This window comes from Symphalangus syndactylus, chromosome 7 (assembly GCF_028878055.3).
Source record: "Symphalangus syndactylus isolate Jambi chromosome 7, NHGRI_mSymSyn1-v2.1_pri, whole genome shotgun sequence".
In the NCBI taxonomy this organism is placed as follows: Eukaryota; Metazoa; Chordata; class Mammalia; order Primates; family Hylobatidae; genus Symphalangus; species Symphalangus syndactylus.
The window spans coordinates 27,246,745-27,265,790 of record NC_072429.2 but is presented as its reverse complement, the minus strand read 5'-3'; the positions used below and the strand labels follow the sequence as shown (position 1 = coordinate 27,265,790).

Here is a 19,046-nt window from a genome sequence, read left to right as displayed (position 1 = left end):
ATAGAGAGGTCTTCAGGAGCACCCAGGTTTCTGCCTGGTGCACCTGCGTGGATGAGGATGTCGTCAACCAGATGGGGAGCCATGGAGGAGAAACAAGATTGAGAGGGAAAGTCAGGAGCTTTTAGCGCCTGTCTAGTTTAATCACAATAGGTAATATAATAAATCCCCTATTAATGAACATGTAGATTGTTTCTATTATTTTTCTTTTTTAAATAATGCTGCGATGCAGCAAAAGGAACAGTCAGCAAAGTAAAAAGACAACCCACACAGCGGGAGAAATCTTCACAATCTATACATCTGACAAAGAACTAATATCCAGAATCCACAGCGAACTCAAACAGATCAGTAAGAAAAAATAAACAATCCCATCAAAAAGTGGTCTAAGCATAGACAATTCTCGAAAGAAGATATACAAATAGTCAACAAACATATGAAAAAAATGCTCAATATCACTAATGATCAGGGAAATGCAAATCAAAACCACAATGCAATACCACCTTACTCCTGCAAGAATGACCATAATAAAAAAATAAAAAAAATTAGATGTTGGAGTGGAGGCAGTGAACAGGAACACTTATACACTGCTGGTGGGAATGTTAACTAGTACAGCCAGTATGGAAAACACTGTGGAGATTCCTTAAAGAACTAAAAGTAGAACTACCATTTGATCTAGCAATCCCACTACTAGGTATCTACTCAGAGGAAAAGAAGTCATTATCCAAAAAAGATACTTGCACAGGCGTGTTTATAGTGGCAGAATTCACAATAGCAAAATCGTGGAAGCAACCCAAATGCCCATCAGTCAATGAGTGGATAAAGAAGTATATGTGTGTGTGTGTGTGTGTATACACACACACACACACACACACACATATATATATAAACATGTATATACACACACATATATAAACATATATGTATATACACACATAAACATATAGGTATATACACACACATATAAACATATATACACATATATACATATATACACAAACATATATGTATATACACACATATATACACACACATATAAACATATATACACATATATACATATATACACAAACATATGTATATACACACATATATAAACATATACACATATATACATATATTCACACATATATATACATACACACACACACACACACATACACACACACAATGAATACTATGCAGCCATAAAAAGAAATGGATTGACAGCATTTGCAGTGACCTGGATGAGATTGGAGACTATTATTCTAAGTGAAGTAACTCAGGAATGGCAAAGCAAACATCATATGTTCTCACTGATATGTGGGAGCTAAGCTATGAGGATGCAAAGGCATAAGAATGATACAATGGGCTTTGGGGACTTGGGGGAAAGGGTGGGAGGGGAGCAAGGGATAAAATACTACAAGTATAGTGCCGTGTATACTGCTTGGGTGATGGGTGCACCAAATCTCAGAAATCACCACTAAAGAACTTACTCATGTAACCAAATACCACCTGTACCCCAATAACTTATGGAAAAATAAAATAAAAATAATGCTGTGATGAATTCATTTGTGCATATATCTCATTGTTTCCTTAGACTACAATCCTAAAAGCAGAATGGCTGGATAAAAGACTACACACATTTTTAATCTCTTTGATCCATATTGCTAAATTGTCTTCCAGAATGTTATTTTAATTTCTACTTTCACTAGTGTGTGCTGCTGCAGCCATTTTTGGTTCATTAGGCACCAAATTGCCCTAGGGTTGGGTGTCAGATCTGTCATATGTCTTTAAAAAAAAAACAAAAACAAAAAAAACTCTATTGCTTCCAGCTCAAGGTATTAATGCTTGAAAAATATTCCATGTTTGAAGGGATTTTTGTGGTGCTGGCCTATAAGTTGACCTTTTTGAGGTGAATAAGAAACATTCTTCAAAACTATGGTTGACATCCAAGGTAGGAATTCTGGCACAAGAATCTTTCAAGTTCCATCTCTCCTTGGTGTGATAAAAGGTAACTTACAACCCGACTCACATTAAGCCCCTAATACATGTGAGCTGGTGTTCCAGGCCACATCTTCTGTCTGTCTCCAAGGAGGATTTTGTTTTTTGTGGCACACCCGTCACCTGCCACACTCCACAGCCACACTCCACACTCCACAGTTTCAGCTGCCACCTAGTAGCAGCCAGACTCATGAAGCCTTTTGGCACAAGGCATAGGTTTGCAGCATCAGGGAAGCCTTCTGGGGTGACCATGTCGGGAAAGAGAGGTCTGATGTTGAAGCCAGGCAGCCTTGGATATGAATACCAGTTATATCTATTACTTGTTTTCTATCTTGTTAGGTCGTGTAACTGCTCTGCCTTCACTTTCTTGTCTGTAAAACAGGAGTTTTCTGTAGCTAGCTCAGAAATCGTTGGGAAGAGTAGTGACAAGGCCCAGCAGATGCTGAAAAATAAAGCTGGGGAGTGGGAGAGGGTCTGTGGAATTTGGGGGGCTTCTGCCCTCTGCATTTCAGCCCCCTAAACTCTGAGACCCTAAAGTCTCAGAGTTAATCACAGCTCAATACACCAAATTAATCATAGCCCTTTATTTAAGAAGGAAGAAATAATGAGTGAGTTTAATTTTCCAATCCCACTTTAGGCAGTCAGCTTTCAATCGTGACTTCTAGTTTGATTGCACTGTGGTCAGCTCTCAAGTAGAGGAAGATAATCATGGGTAAGGCGTGCTGCAGGGCCTGTTTTCTGCAGATGTCTTTCTCGCTAGCCGAATGTTCCACCTGAAATTCCAGCATATATCTTGTTGTCTCCAAGATGCCCTTGTTAAAATACAGATATCTTCAAGGGAAGCTGCTAGACGTTAGCACAGACTCTGGAGTCAGATGAGCTGGGGATAAATTCCTGCTCCCCCACTTGTTAGCTATGTGACTTTGGAAACATTACTTCACATCTCTGTGTCTCAGTTCCTTCATCTGTACAATGGAAATAACAATAGTGTTAAGGGGAGAGTAGATGAGATAATGTCTGGGACATTATAAGTGCTCAATTAAAGTTAGCTATTGTTAGTAGCTATTACTAAACCCTGAGAAGAAGGGGTAGGTGGCGATACGACTCCACCAAGAATATGCTTAAGTTTCTCCTTCATCTGGATGAGTTTCCATAGGCTTTGCAAAATAGATGCTATTTCACAAATGAGGACAACTAAATCTCAGAGAAATTAACTGGTTCTGAGTCACACAGCTTCATCAGGATGCCATGAAGAAACAGGATACAATGCATACCTCCTTTAGCTGTGCCCCCAATAACCCTCCTGGATAACTTCTGGCTTCCTAAGAGAGGACTAATGGTTGTAGCCCCTGAAATCCACCTACACACTCTCCCTGAGATAGTCTGTAGTGTACAGCTCCCAAATGCTTTCCATTTTGAGGAAAGACAGCTTGGAGAGCAACTTGCAAAAGCAAGGTCAGATACCAAGCCCAGAGGCCGTATGGATGTCACACCTCAGTTCTTATGGTGATGACTTGGCATTTAGAGATGAAAAAATCATCTCCAAGGCAATGTAGGTGACTTATTTACAGATGATTAATCCCATTGCATACTACTGCCAAATCCACTTCTGGCTTCACGCCTGGTGACATGGGGAAAATACCACGGCTTCTTCGTCTTGGGTACATTTCCATCTGCTGGGCATTCTCTGGGTTCCAGGGGGAGGTGAGTCAACAGTCTGTCAATGCTATGGATTTAGTGTCTTGATGTGGGTTCTAATGAGAGAGTTTTTATAATGTTTCACACACTCCCACCCCTGCCAGCCACAATGGTAATATCAAATCCAGAGACCAGGAACAGGAATTTGCTTTCTTCCAGCTTTAGATCTTCCACCTAATATGATCAGAGAATTTTTATTTCATTTAATGTCTTTCATGAGTGCCTACTCTGCACCAGATACTGTCCCAGAATAGAAGAAAGTATACTTCCAGAAAATTTGCGATGATCATGAAGAAACTGAACTCAGACAATAATAATTATAATAATATCTCCTATTTATTAAGTATTTGCTGTGTGCCAGTTGCTGTACCAGGAACATCAGTTTATCCTCCCCAAAGCCCTTGGCTGTAGGTCCTATGGTATCCCTATTTTTCTCTTAATAAAGCTAAAACACAGAGAGGTTAAGAAGCTTTCCCAGGATGGCACAGCTGGGCAAGTGGTGGAGTTGATTTTACCCAAACACAGTCAATTCTCATTATTTGTGGCAGTTATGTTCTATAAAGTGGCTATGAGCACTGAATTAGCAAATACTAAACAGTTGCTCCTACAGGAAATACAGGGTTAGATTCCTTTGAGCCTCTGATCAATATATAACCTTGTTTTAATTATGTTTTGTTTAAAAATATCTTATTCAATATACACTTTTGATTCATTAACATTGAACTTACAGCAACAGCACTGTGACCCATCCCGACATGATGCTTCTCTTATGCATATATTTTGTCTGTAAGGCATACAGCAGCCTTCTACTTAGGATCGCTTTAGCACTATGCTTTGGGACCATTTTAAACAGCAAAATAACCATCATAAAACATAAAAATGAGAAAAAATGGGGCACTAAATAGACCACAAAAGAGATACTTGTTCTCAGGCTGAGAGCTGAAATGAAAAAGCAGAGCATCACTTTGTTGTCCCACCTCAGCTAGGAATGCTTGTGTTGAGTGACTCAAATTTTTTGCTGCTCTAAGAATACCTGCAAGTGACCACAAATGTGCCATGAGTGTTGATTTTAAAGTTAAAAATAAATTTTAGCATGTAGAGAAATCCCATTCATAAGGAGAATTGGGTATAGTCTTATTCCAGAGCATGTTTTTTACTCTTCTTCACACTTTACCCTGCTGTGGTCAGCAGCCTCTAAGATGGCATTCAGGGATCCCCACCTCCTGATCTTCATGCCCTTGGTAACACCCTTGATAATGCCAATCCCCTTGAGTATGTGCTAGACCTAGTGACTCATTTCTAATGAATAGAATGTGGTATAAGGTCATAGGATATCACTTTCAAGGTTCAGTTACAAAAAAACTATAGCTTCCATCTTGGACACTCTTTCTCTTTTATTAGTTTTCTGGGAAGCTTGCTATCATGTTTTGAACTGCCCTATGGAGAAAGCAACATGGCTAGGAATATGAGAGAGCCAACAGGACAATGAGGCCCTCAATACAGCAAGAAACCAAATCTGCCAACAACCATGTGAGTAAATAGATCCTCCCCCAGTCAAGACTTCGAGTGAGATTGCTGCCCTGACCAATACATTAGTTGTAGCCTTGTAAGAAACCTTAGAACAAGAGGCAGTAAGCTAAGCCATGCATAGATTCTTGGCCCAAAGAAACTATAAAATAATAAGTTTTTGTTTTAAGTCACTAAGTTATGTTTTAAGTCACTATGTTTTAGGGTAATTTGTTACAAAGCAAAAGATAACTAGCACAACTGCCTTCTCACATGCTACATTTATTAGATTGCATGGCATTATTAGCTAGATTCTTTACATGCTCTACTGCATCTAATCCTCACGATGACCTGGTAAATTACTGATATTACTCTCATTTTGTAGATAAAGCAACTGTCCATCAGAAAGGTTGAGTAACTTGACCAAGGTAACACATCTAAAGGTGAATCAGGTTTTTGACCAAAGATTTGGTCAACCCCCAAACTCTCAAGCTAGACTTGATTTGCACAATACCATTGAGCAGGGATCAGAGTGCATTCCTCTTGATTTCAAGGTCCATTTTTTTTTCCTGTTTCTCATTTAAAAAAATAAACCTTCAAGCGAAAGAAAGATTATATGAGATGGAAAGATTCAGGTGGCCATAATGATATTCAGTGTCTACTGCTACTTCTTTCTAATCCTCATCTGTAGAAGAAGCCCTTTGAGCAAAGGATTGGGCAAATGTTATTTGTTACAAAGTCACCACACCTGGAATCTAATTGTATTAATCTTCTCAGGTTGCCATAACAGAATACCAGAGGTTGGGTGGCTTAAACAACAGAAATTTTTTTCTCACAGTTCTGGAGGCTGAAAGTCTGAGACCAAGGTTCCAGCATGTTCAGTTTCTGCTGTGTCCCCTCTTCCTGAGTTGTAGATGGCCACCTTCTTGCTTTGTTCTAACATGGCTCTCACAGAGAGAGAGGGCTCTCTAGTGTATTCTGTTCTTGTAAGGACACTAATTTCATCAGATTAGGACACCACCCTTATAACCTCATTTAACCTTACTTCCCTAAAAGCCGTATCTCCAAGTACCATCACATTAGAGGTTAGGGCTTCAAGATAGGAATTTTGCGGGGGTGCTGGTAGGTGACATAATTCAGTTTATAATATAAATCGACATTCATTTACTGGCCACTAGGTCCAAAACCGGGTAGAGATTAAAGATGCCACTCCCAGTGTATAAGCCTGAAACTTGGTGTGGAAAGGGACCAAGAGATATCCAGTAACCAAATCAACTTCTTACCTCTCTACTCCTTGATTTCTGACGGATACACTGAGACAGATAACCCCTGCAATGGAGGCCTGAACTTAGGCTATGTGTAGCATTAGTAAATGGTTCAAACAACTCCAAACTCCTCATTTTACAAATGAGGACCTTGAAGCTCAGAAAGATAAAATGACTTGCCCAGGGTTGCAAAGCTGGCTAGTGGCAGGGCCAGGCTTGGGTTTAAGTACAGTGGCTTTCACCCTCATGCCCCTTCCCCTTGGCCAGGCTAGAAGATGGATGTCCTGAGAAACCCTCAGAAGGAGAACACTGGACAAATCCTTGAAGTCTCCCGGGCACGTGGGGGTTGTGATGGAGGGGTGTATTGTGTGTGTGAGTGTGTGTATGTGGAGTGTTGCTGGGCAGCACAAGACAGCATAGCTGGCACCTTTGTCTTCCTCATGATTCAGTTTCTTCTCTTGGGCCCCTCTTCCTGTGTAAAATAAAAGCCCCTCTTGGCAGTTCACTAAGGGTAGGGATTGACAGACTTTTTTTCTTTAAAGGACCAACTAATAAATATTTTAGGCTCTGTAGGCCAGACCATCTGTCTTGCAACTCAACCCGGCCATTGTAGCTTAAAAGTAGCCATAGACCATATATAATCAAATAGGTGTGGCTGTGTGCTAACAAAACTTTATTTACAAACAGATAGCAGGCTGAATTTGTTCTAAGGGATATATTTTGTAGAGCTGCTGGACCTAGGGTGCTTTCTTCATCCTTGACAAACATCCTCACATGAACTTACTCATCCCTTTTCTTGTCTTATTTTGCCAAGGTCTCAGATTCTGAAGACCAGGACTCCTCATGAATCTGTCAGCCCCCCTCACCCCAGCTCTGGGCCTCTGTATCACCACAACTGCCACCTCATCATTATTTTATTTCATGCCAGTCACTGGACTAAACACCTTACAGGCTTTATCACATTTAATTCCTTCAACAACACCAAGAGGTAAGTATCACTCCACATCTAACACGACTTGCCTGAGGCTTAAAGAAATAAATAACTTGTGCAAGGTTGTGGTAAATACTAAGTGCAGATTTTTACCTTTTTTTTTTTAATTTGTGAATTCCAAGCTCTTAATAAAATCTCTACTAACTCCTACATAGATGGTTTTAAACTAGCACAATGAGAAAAATCACCAAAGTGAAAAGAATATAGAGTAACAAGTTGAACCTTTTAATCTCAATTATAGGCCTAGAGATCTAGAGCAGTGCTCACTAGGCCAGGGATCAAATGAAGGTGAGCATCAGAATCTCTTGGGGAGGCTGTTAATATGCACATTCCTGGGCCCCACTCTCAGAGATCCTAATTTCTTAAACACAGGAGGAGACCCAGGAATCTGCATTTAAGCCAGCATCCCAGATTCTAGGACCAGTGAGAGGCACACAACTTCTGAGGTCCTACTAAAAAAATAATGTCATCAGACTTGATGTAGCTAAGATGCTTTGGGGCATCTACTTCTGCATCTCTGGTCCTTTTGGATGGCTCAGCAGCATGACAGCTCTCGCTCTGATTCAGCACTAATATCCTAACATTAGGCTCCTTAGAAAGCATAACTGCTCTACTTTAAGTACAGCCCCAGGAGAATGAGAGCTCTGGTTTTCTTTTCTTTTCTCCTCTTTTCTTTCTCAATTCTTGGCATGTCTATGAATACCAAATGAGTGAATTTTATCAGAAACTTTTAATATCTTAATGTGGCCCTTTCAAGCCCTCCCAGGACTTCGGGGAAAAGAGAAAGGGCTCATTTCAATTTGAACCTTCAGTAATCGCACTAATACAAATAAGCAAGGGATGACTACTTGGCACATACGTGGTTGGTATATATGAGAATGTGGAGGTTAATGCAGATTTTGCATACACGATTTTTTTCTTCTGCTTGGCGATTTAGGCACTCACATCTCTACCCCACCAGCAGCCTCTTAGAGAAGTGAGAACTCTATTTTAGAAGGTGAGTCTGTCCTTTCAAGTTGACAACTTGCTTGCTTTTCGGTCCAATCCCAGTCACCTGCCCCAGACCCATTCTAGAAGTGTCCCATTCTCCTCATGAATGAGAAATGAATGTGCTGTTGCAGGCTCGCAGGCACAATGCATCATTCTGAGTGTGTGCTGGGCTCCTCGGTTTATATTCCAAACATGCTGGGAATGCTCAATTGCAACCACTGGGTTTCTTCAACCTGACTTGCCATCAAATGGATATTGTTTGTGTGGGGGTGGTAGAAAGTGAGTAATGGTGTGTAGTTTCATGGAGATCCTTGTTCTAATAAAATATTCAAGGTCCAGTGTTCCAAATCTCATTACAATTTTGCTATGAAAGGAAATGGGGTATGTATGTGTGTGTGTATTTCTGAGAAACAGGTAACAGGTAAGGTTTCTTTCTTTCTTTCTTCTTTTTTTTGAAACGGAGTCTTGCTCTATCACCAGGCTGGATTGCCGTGGCACAATCTCAGCAAACTTCAACCTCCGTCTCCCAAGTTCAAGCGATTCTCCTGCCTCAGCCTCCCAAGTAGCTGGGACTACAGGTGCACGCCACCACACCCAGCTAATTTTTGTGTTTTTAGTAGAGGACGGGGTTTCACCATATTGGCCAGGATGGTCTCGATCTCCTGACCTTGTGATCTGCCCGCCTCAGCCTCCCAAAGTGCTGGGATTACAGGTGTGACCTGCCACAGCTGGCCTATTTCTTAATCTGTTAGGGAAACAGAAAACAGCTCAGGAAAAGAAAGAAAACAGAAGTCAAGACGTCCCATCTGTGATACAGAATAACCCATAATTTAGAATATTTCGTGTGATGACTTCAAACTACATTAAGACTTCAGTACTTAAGAGCACAGATGTTGGAGTGAGATGGTTGGGTCTAAATCTTGGCTCCACCATTCACTGGCTCTGTGTCTTTGGGAACCTTCCATAACCTCTGTAAGTCTCAGCCTCCTTGTCTGTAAACTTAAAGTAATAATAGTCCTTCCATCATTAGGCTGTTGCAAAGATAAAATGAAATAGTGTATGTAAAAGTACTTGCATGCCTGGCACATAGTAGGAGCTCAATAACTGTTAGTTTTCCAGTCATCAGGTTTTCATTCAAAAAACATTTATGAAGTGCCTGTTACATGTCAAGCACCATTTTTAGGTACTTACGAAAAAGCAGTGCACAAACAGACAGGAATCCGTACCTTTATATCTAATGGGGTCAAACAAGTAAAACACAACTGATATGAAGTGGTGTTGAGTACTTTGGAAAAAATGAAGCTGGGCAACAGTGCTAGGTAATGGCAGAGTGAGCAGGGGTCATTTTCCTGCTGCCCCTGAGCTGCATGAGGATTGCAGTCTGGGACATAAGGAGTGGTGTGGGAATGTTGAGTGTCTTGTAATGATAGAAGAAAACTGGGAAAAGAGGCATAAAGAAATTAGCACTGACCTAATGATGTCAAGGCAGAGAATATTAGTTAATGGAAGCTTGGGAAGAAGTGGCTTTATAGATGATGATTATTATCTTTACTATAAAAGGCTCCCCAGCTCGGGATAAATGGATGAGATAAAGGGGGCATCTGGAACTCCTGAGTTTTTATGTAAAATTATATACATATGGGTAGGTATGTGCAAGGAGAAATTTCATACATTTTATCCCATTCTCAAAGGGACCAAAGACCAAAACAGAATTAGGACTGCTTATCTCCTTGGTTCATAAGAAGGTGGCCACACTGAACAGTGTCAATTGACACCTTTTGTCCTTGCGAGAGTAGGAATGATGCTCCCTTTCATCCTTCAAGCTGTGGAGATAATTTTAGGGTCTCCTGAGCTGTAAGGCTCCTACCTTACTTCTTTGTTTGATGCATCCCTGCATCTCTTAGACGGTGTTCAGCCCTGGGTTGAGAAAAAGAGTCTAGAACACCTTTCAAACGGAATATTGGGACCACAGGTTGTACAGCTCACTATCTGCCTAGGCTGATGTCCTTGGGTGTTCCCTGACCACAGAGGAGAGGACAGGAGTGGCTCCCCTTTAGGAATCCGGGTAAGTTTCCAGAGGATTCCTTCCAACATGCTCTTTCCCATAAGTTTGCTTTCACACGCTCCCTCATTCCCCAAACTGAAACTGTAACAGTGTGCCAACTTGGCTGTAGGCAGGACAAAGCAAAAAACAAAGCACCTGGACAACCAATAAGATAGATGATGAGAGCTGGGGGCCCCTAACACTGGGAACTTAGGTGGCGAAAATCTCAGGTCTTTTTCCACTGGACTAAGCTTGAGGTATGTGTCTGTGTGTCCAAGAAGTTTATCGAAAATGGTGACTGGAAGATGCTTCCCCTCTAGGCACTTAAAATGTCTGAATTTTGCTTCCTTATCAGCAAAACGAACAGAGGTAAATGGAAACTAAATGTTAAGCTGCATAAAGAGCCAACAGAATTAAATATAGATGAGTGACCTAATTCTAGCATCCCCACCCCTGACTTTCTACTTCATTTCTTTTTGGTCTCCTTATGAGGCTACCACTTTCCCTGCACAAGAAAGACTTTGGTTAATGACTTTGGACTCTTTTGGGTCTTCTGACCTTGGAGCAGCCAGGAAATAGAGCTGTGTTCATAAAAGAGAGAGAAAAAGAAGAAAAAAAGCAAGAAACTGGGAATTGGGGTGACATTCTTGGTCATTTTTGGAAGGCTCATTGTTTAAGTTTGGAAGTCTAAGGCCATCGGTGGATCGTGTTACATTTGCTGCATGGCTTTGGTATTTATAAGTGGAAACCCACTAGTGGTGGACTTTCCAAATGATTCAAATTTATTATAAAAGTATTGGACATAACAAAAGATTATCCAATATGAAACTATCTAATCTGACTAAACCAAACATTTTCTTAAGATATACCACAACATAGGCACATACATATTCCTTTGGGAGAGAAGAGGCCACAGCACCCCAATCCTTATACAGAGTATTGTGATGGCTCATGTGGGTGTGGCTTGAAGTTCTGGGTGCTCTCTCACTCAGAAGCCACCTAGAACAGTGCTGAGGATGGGATCTTGGATGAGGTCCAGAGTTCCCAGTCCGAGACTGCACCTTCAAGTGCCAGGACAGTGGAAGCAAGTGTCATGAAGCCGTGGAAGCTCAGGGCTCTTATACTTGGTAAACCCTGCTGGATATGACCAGTGTGCATGCTGGCTCTTCTACCCCCACCCATCAGGCTGTAGACTTTATGTTTACACAAATCAGGCAATCCTAATATGTTGATCCTGATACTATGCAGTGGCCCTAGATGGGACATCGGCAGCTATTGGATTGATACGATAAAGTATTATGGGACTCAGAGTCATAATTGAACATATACACCATACTGTGCAGAGGTCATGAGTCAAATTGAGTCAAAAAATATTTTTTTGCTACCTTTGTGTCGTTTTTGCCCTCACAGTGGGTTTGCTTGTTTTTGACACTCACATTTTAAAACCATGAGATTTCATATGACAATGCAATTTCTGGTTTTGTGTACGTGTGTGTTTTTTTAATCAGAAGATATAGGTTTTCTAGGCCCTCATTATCACACACCAAACAGGAGCAGACATTTGCTTTCCATTTGGCTCCTGTTTCTACCTGGCACAGTCCTCTGTCCCTGCAGGCATGTCACTCTGCTGCCTTGATTTGGAAGCCTAGATTCTCCTACAGTCTCAGGTCCAGACTGGTGATGTCCAAGACTCCATTTAAGGAAGGACCTTCCCAGTGACCTTCTCGACCCTTTCCAGATGGTAGATCTGCATCCGTGGCTGCTACCTGCAGGACTTGGCACATCATGGAGAGACTGTGATGAGAGCCCATGACTCCCTTAAGATGAAGGCACTAGTGTTAGAGCACCCCATGACTAAAGGGGAAGTGTCTTAGTCTATTTGTGCTGTTATAAAAAAAATACTGTAGACTGGGTAATTTATAAACAACAGAAATTTATTGCTTACAGTTCTGGAGGTTGGGAAGTTCAAGATCAAGACACCAGCACATTCAATGCTTGGGGAGGGCCTGTTCCTCATTGGTGGCACCTTTCATGTGTCCTCACATGATGGAAGGGCAAAGCAGCTCTCTAGGGCTCTTCAATAAGGGCACTAATCCCATTCACAAGGACAGAACCCTCATTACCTAATTACCTCCCAAAGGCCCTGCCTTCTAATGTTATCAGCTTGGTGATTAGTTTTCACTCTGAATTTTGGGTGGACACAACATTCAGAACATGGAAGGAGGGAAAGTCTTGGCTTTTCTTTTCCTTTTTGTTTTTGGAATGGAGTCTTGCTCTGTCACCCAGGCTGGAGTGCAATGGTGCAATCTTGGCTCACTGCACCCTCCACCTCCCGGGTTCAAGCAATTCTCCAGCGTCAGCCTCCCGAGTAGCTGAAATTACAGGCACCCGCCACCACACCCATCTAATTTTTGTATTTTTAGTAGAGACAGGATTTCGCCATGTTGGCCAGGCTGGTTGTGAACTCCTGACCAGCAGGTGATCCACCCACCTCGGCCTCCCAAAGTCCTGGGATTACAGGTGTGAACCACTGTGCCTGGCTGCCTCAGCTTTTCTATCTCAAAAGCTTATTGGTGATTTTCTCCTCTAACTTTCTCACACATAGACGTGAAAACGCAAACCCAGAAAATTTCCATGGTTGTTCCAAAGTCCCACACGGAGCCAGCAGTAGATCCAGGATGAAGGTATAGGTCTTCTGATCCTTGGTCCAGATGATTTCCCTGCTCCTTTTCCCTTGTCAGTGTTATTCTGGGATGAAGCCATCACTCTGTCTGCCCTCGCAACAGAAGCTTCTTCATTTGTGTTCACTTTCTTTCTCCCTGCTGGTCAGTGGTCTTGAATTTCACCAAGTACTGCAGGTGTGAATTGCCTTGGTTTACATCTCTTGGTTGGAGTCTATGGCAGTCAATATTTTCTGAGGATGGTATCTCTCAGCAAGACTTTAGCCAATAAATGGCAAGGAGGCAATCAACAAGGACTTATTAATGCCCTGATCTTTGTTCAGCACCGCAGGCTTTCTGAAGAACTACTATATTTAATTCCTTCTGTAGCAAGTAACAGACACCCTTGTCAAAGTTGCTTAAGCAAAGGAAGAGTTTATTGGCCCCAGAATAAAATATCAAGTCATGGGAAAGGAAGGGCCACAGCTGAGCCTTGAGAAGACTAAAGTAGAACTCCAGCAAGATCAGTAGTCTCTGTTTAGATCTCACATCTGCTTTTTATTGTATGTTGGGCTCATTCTCCATATGGTAGAAAAATGTCCACCAATGTTTCCTGATTGTGTTCTCTCTACTTTGGCCATGGGAAAGAAAAGACTTCCTCATTCTGGGTCCTCCAAGCCTATAGAAATTCTCTGATTTGTCTGACCTAATTCAGGTGCCTATCCCTGGACCAATCAACTATGGTGTGGATGGAAGTGGAGGAGATACTCAGGTCAATCAGCTGTGACCTGAGGTGGCCCATGTTGTACTAAGAGGACAGCTTCCACCATAACTATGTGGAAGTGGAATGGGTTGAAGGTGCAGAAGACTGTCTTAGAAAAAAAAAAAGATGAGAGTCTTAGGAAGACTAAACATTGCATCCAGTACATCTGCATACAGGATTTTATAATTGAATAGGGAGTTAAGAATTACATATAGAAACAGCAGTGATAAAAGACTGTTGTGTTACTGCTTGTGAGATGAAGCAGAAGCTCTTTAGAGGGACCTGCTGGATTTCCCCACCCCCTTCAAAGCATGAAAATAAAGAAAGATTTGAGTTCCTTCAAGGGAAATTCTAGGCACCTAGATTGCCCTGCCACCAGCAATTAAGGAAGTGAGTGAATAACCCACTAAGCAAGAAGGTAATAATAACGTAAACAATAGTCACTGAACTAAGTTACAGTCACATGATGTTTGGTTTCCTATAGAAACAAAAGCTAACATCTTAACATATGTTCTTGAGTTGTTTTTCAGAAATCTGGACCCTCCCACCAAATGTAAAATGTTGACTGCTGTGTGTAGACCTCAGAAAATTGGGAACTGAGGACTTAACTCCAACTGCCATTCTTTGTTCTGTCTTTTTTTTCCCTAAGGAGCCTGGAGAGAGTCACACCCATAGGCCAAATCTTAACATTCCTTTCTGCTGACCCCAAGTTTTTAGACAAAGCCTTGCTTCCTTAACCAATTGCAAATCAAAGAATCTACCTATGACCTATAAGCTCTCACTTCAAGGTAAAACCACCACTGCAAAATTATAACTGAGACAGTGAAAGAGAACTGACTTAACCAAATCCATCTCCCTTCTAACCTGCAAGCTGTCCTTTTTCATTCCTGGTCATAGGCTGAACTAACTTTGGGAGGAATTTAGTTTACAGTTTATAGTTTAGAACAAAGACAATAACAGCCCTTTCCCAAAACAAACCCCCTTCTTGCTTGGGGACTAGACTGCCTTTGTAGGACTAACAAATTAGCCAAAAGATTAGAAATTATGGTTTAGCAGTCATGCAGCTGAAGGCTACAAGATTCTGACCCTTCCCAAATTACTCCTGGGGATAACATCACTATTATAAAGCCTAAGATCAGTGTTTGAGATATTTTGCAGATTCTTCACTCAATGGATCAGCTGGTACCACCCAGATCAATAAACTGGTTCATCTCATCTTGTGGCCCCCAACCCAGGAACTGACTCAGTGCAGCTTCGACTCCCTATGATTTCATCTCCAATCCAATCAGTCAGCACTCTTGACTCACTGGCTGCCCCCCACCTACCAAATTATCCTTAAAAACTCTCATCCCCAAATGTTCAGGAGACTGATTTTAGTAATCATAAAACTCCAGTGTCCTACACAGCCAGCTCTGCATGAATTGCTCTTCTCTATTGCAGTTCCTCTGTCTTGATAAATTGGCTCTGTCAAGGCAATGGGTAAGGTGAACCCATTGGGTGGTTACAAAGATACTCCCCCTTTTTGGGCCAAATGTATAACCACTGTGTATCAAGCTATAATTTTCCCTGTAACTTCTACTTTCTTGAAATATACCCCTGCCTTTAAAAACCATTCCTTGTAAGTCACGGGGGAGTTTGTGTCCTAATCATCAACTGCCTGATTCTTCCTGCTTGATGCCCTGCAATAAATGCCTCACTTTCTCTTGCAGCAAATCCTGGTATCATTATTTGGCTTTTTTTTTGTGCACTAGGCAAGTAGACCCAAGTTCCATTCAGTAGTAATTTTTAGAAATAAGTATGCAAAATGGGCTGGTATTATCAAGAGTGACACTGTCTAGTGCTGGCTTTTTCAGATGGAAATAGTGGGATAGAAGAAACTTGAAACAAACATGATTCTTTCTCCAGGAGTTTCAATTTTACACAAAATCAGAGTGAGTTCATTAAAAGCAACACAAAACACAGAAATATAGGGGATGGTACAAAATTTGTATGATGCTTAAAATAAATGTACAATTTTAAACTAAAATTTTAAAACTAAAAATTCAAGCTTTTTGGCCAGACATGGTGACTCATGCCTGTAATCCCAGCACTTTGGGAGGCTGAGGTGAGCAGATCACCTGGGGTCAGGAGTTTGAGACCAGCCTGGCCAACATGGCAAAACCCCGTCTGTACTAAAAATACAAAAATTAGCCAGGCATGGTGTCATGCTCCTGTAGTCCCAGCTACTCAGGAGGGCGAGGCAGGAGGATTTCTTGAACCCAGGAAGTGGAGGTTGCAATGAGCTGAGATTGCACCACACCACTGCAGCCTGAGCGGCAGAGTGAGGCTGTTTCAACAACAACAAAAAAAGAAAAATTCAAGCTTTTTGACCTGGGACTGCAGTCTTCTTGTCAATACACTCTACTGCCCTAGTAAAAGTGGTGAAGAAGTTTTAACAGTTTGGAGGGTAACTTGAAGTTCTTGACTATTGCTTATCAGGAAGCTGTGTGGTCTTGGAATACTTAGCTCCTCTGGGCTAAAAGAATTTGAGGTTGGTGGGGAGGGATGATACAGACTGTGGAAGGGGATTCCTGAACTCCCTCTGGCAATAACATTCTGTATAGGTTTTGTTTGTTTACTTTGGAAAGCAGGATTTAAGCAATAGAGCCACAGACTAGATGAGGTTTAATTAGTTTATAGTGCTTTTACCTCCGTTTTGGGATCTAAAGACTGTCCTTTTGATTAGCATATTACCTTCAGTACTTTCTAGGAAATGCTGCATAAGTAATGCAAATGAGTAGAGCTATTTTGCTAATTAGGGGTACTAGACTGAAGGACACCAGGCCTCAAATAGGACAATAGAATAAAGAGAGAATGGAAGTAGTTGGAATGAGGTCAATGAAGGTGGGAGGCCTTTGGGTAGCTGTTGGGTAGCTGCCTGAGGGGCAGTTGAGCCTAAAAAGTAGGTTTGGAAATAGCTACTGGGATAGCTGGCAGTACTGACTTTGCACTAGGCTTTTCACACCTATTCCAGTAGAAGCCACACTCTCCTTATGTAGGACACATCTTCCCACTTGTGTTCTAAACACCTCCCTTCCTCCCTTGTCTTGGATCAATTGATTTCCAGTAAGTATCACTTATCTTGTATATTTCTGGCCTCTGTGTCCTGGTTGGTATCTTCCATCAATATTGTATTAGCTATTTTCATGCTGCTGATAAAGACATACCTGAGACTGGGCAATTTACAAAAGAAAGAGGTTTATTGGACTTACAGTTCCACATGGCTGGGGAGGCTTCACAATCATGGTAGAAGGCAACGAGGAGCAAGTCACATCTTACATGGATGGCAGCAAGCAAAGAGAGAGCTTGTGTGGGGAAACTCCTGTTTTTAAAACCATCAGATCAAAAAAAAAAAAAAAAAAAAAATAAATAAATAAATAAATAAATAAAAAAATAAAACCATCAGATCTCATGAGACCCACTCACTATCATGAGAATATCATGGGAAAGACCCAACGCCATGATTCAATCATCTCCCACTGGGCCCCTCCCACAACACATGGGAATTATGGGAGCTACAAGATGAGATTTTGGTGGGGACGCAGAACCAAACCACATCAAATATTAAAGATGCTAAGTCCCTTCCCATATTAAACACCAGACAACACACCACTGACTTGATGTCAGCCCCTCAGTAGTGGAATTCTATCTATCTCCTGCCATTTACAGCCAAGCTTCTTGAAGTATCCACAATCTGTTTTCACTTCCTTACCTCCTATTCAGGGATCAATTCAGCAATTCTTTGCCTACTTCCACTATTCTGTGGAAGCTCCTCTCTCTGAGGTTACTAAAGACATATTTGTCCCCAGGTTCAGTGGATATGTCTTTACCCACCCCCCTTTTTTTTTGTGATGGAGTCTCACTCTGTCGCCCAGGCTGGAGTGCAGTGATGCAATCTCGGCTCACTGCAAGCTCCACCTCTTGGGTTCACGCCATTCTCCTGCCTCAGCCTCCCAAGTAGCTGGGACTACAGGCGCCCGCCATCACGCCTGGCTAAGTTTTTGTATTTTTAGTAGAGAAGGGGTTTCACCGTGTTAGCCAGGATGGTCTCGATCTCCTGATCTTGTGATCCACCTGCCTTGGCCTCCCAAAGTGCTGGGATTACAGGTGTGAGCCACCACACCTGGCCGGTCTTCACTCTTGATCTTGCTTGGCCTCTGAGTAGCATTTAACTCCTTGAGTTGATACCTTCTAGAAATTCTCTTCTGGTCTCCATGGCACCCCATTCTTCTGGATTGTGTCCTCCTAAGTCTCTCTCTTTGTGCATGCTTTATCTTTTACTCATCTCTGTTCTTGCTCCGAGTCAGGGAGGAAAAACTTTTTCTTAAACTATCTTAGATTCAGTGGCTGGGGCCGGTGAATCAAACTAAAAAGGGAGGGGTTAACAGAAGGAAAGGTACAATTTTTATTAAATATTTACCATGTCCAGGAGTTCACAGAAAAGATGTGAAACTCAAAAATCAGTTAGATTCAGGGGCTTATATGCCAATTTAACAAAAGAAAGGAGGTTTGGCTTCAAGGGATTACAAATTATAGAAAAGTGACTAAGAAATCTATGGGGAAACTAATGGAAAAGAAGGGTTGCCTTAGTAAGGTCTAGTTATACACACTTGTTTTGGTATTGACTCTGCATCTCCAGTGATAAGTATGCCCTTGTCATCCTGGCATGAGGGGGCACCTTCCCCAAGGGGAAATGTATGCCCTGTTTTTAGGCTGACAAGGGGAGGGCAGAAAACTTTCCTGCATCTGTTGATTCTCAGTTGCCTTCAGCTTAAAATAATCTTTGTGCAAAAGTGGCCCATTTTGGGGTGGCACATTCTGATTCCTTTCACCTGCATCATCAGTGTTTCTCAATATTGAACCATTCCAATCAGCACACAACTCAACTGCTACTTCTCTCAGCTTTAAAGAAGTCCTCTCTTGGGCCAGGCACAATGGCTCACACCTGTAATCCCAGCACTTTGGGAGGCCGAGGTGGGCGGATCATGAGGTCAGGAGTTTGAGACCATCCTGGCTAACACCGTGAAACCCTGTCTCTAGTAAAAAAAACATCTTTTTTAATTAGCCAGGCATGGTGATGGGCACCTGTAGTCCTAGCTACTCGGGAGGCTGA

At 41.8% G+C, this 19,046-nt stretch overlaps 1 long non-coding RNA gene across 1 annotated transcript in view; it reads left to right on the top strand.

Annotated features, from left to right (window-relative positions):
* Positions 1-19,046, top strand: part of LOC134737200 (uncharacterized) — an 80,297-nt gene that overhangs the window by 38,109 nt on the left and 23,142 nt on the right. Inside the window, exons 4-6 of the long non-coding RNA XR_010121849.1 lie at positions 5,077-5,205; positions 7,261-7,434; positions 8,375-8,434. This is a non-coding gene — a long non-coding RNA (uncharacterized lncRNA). The remainder of the gene's footprint in view (positions 1-5,076; positions 5,206-7,260; positions 7,435-8,374; positions 8,435-19,046) is intronic.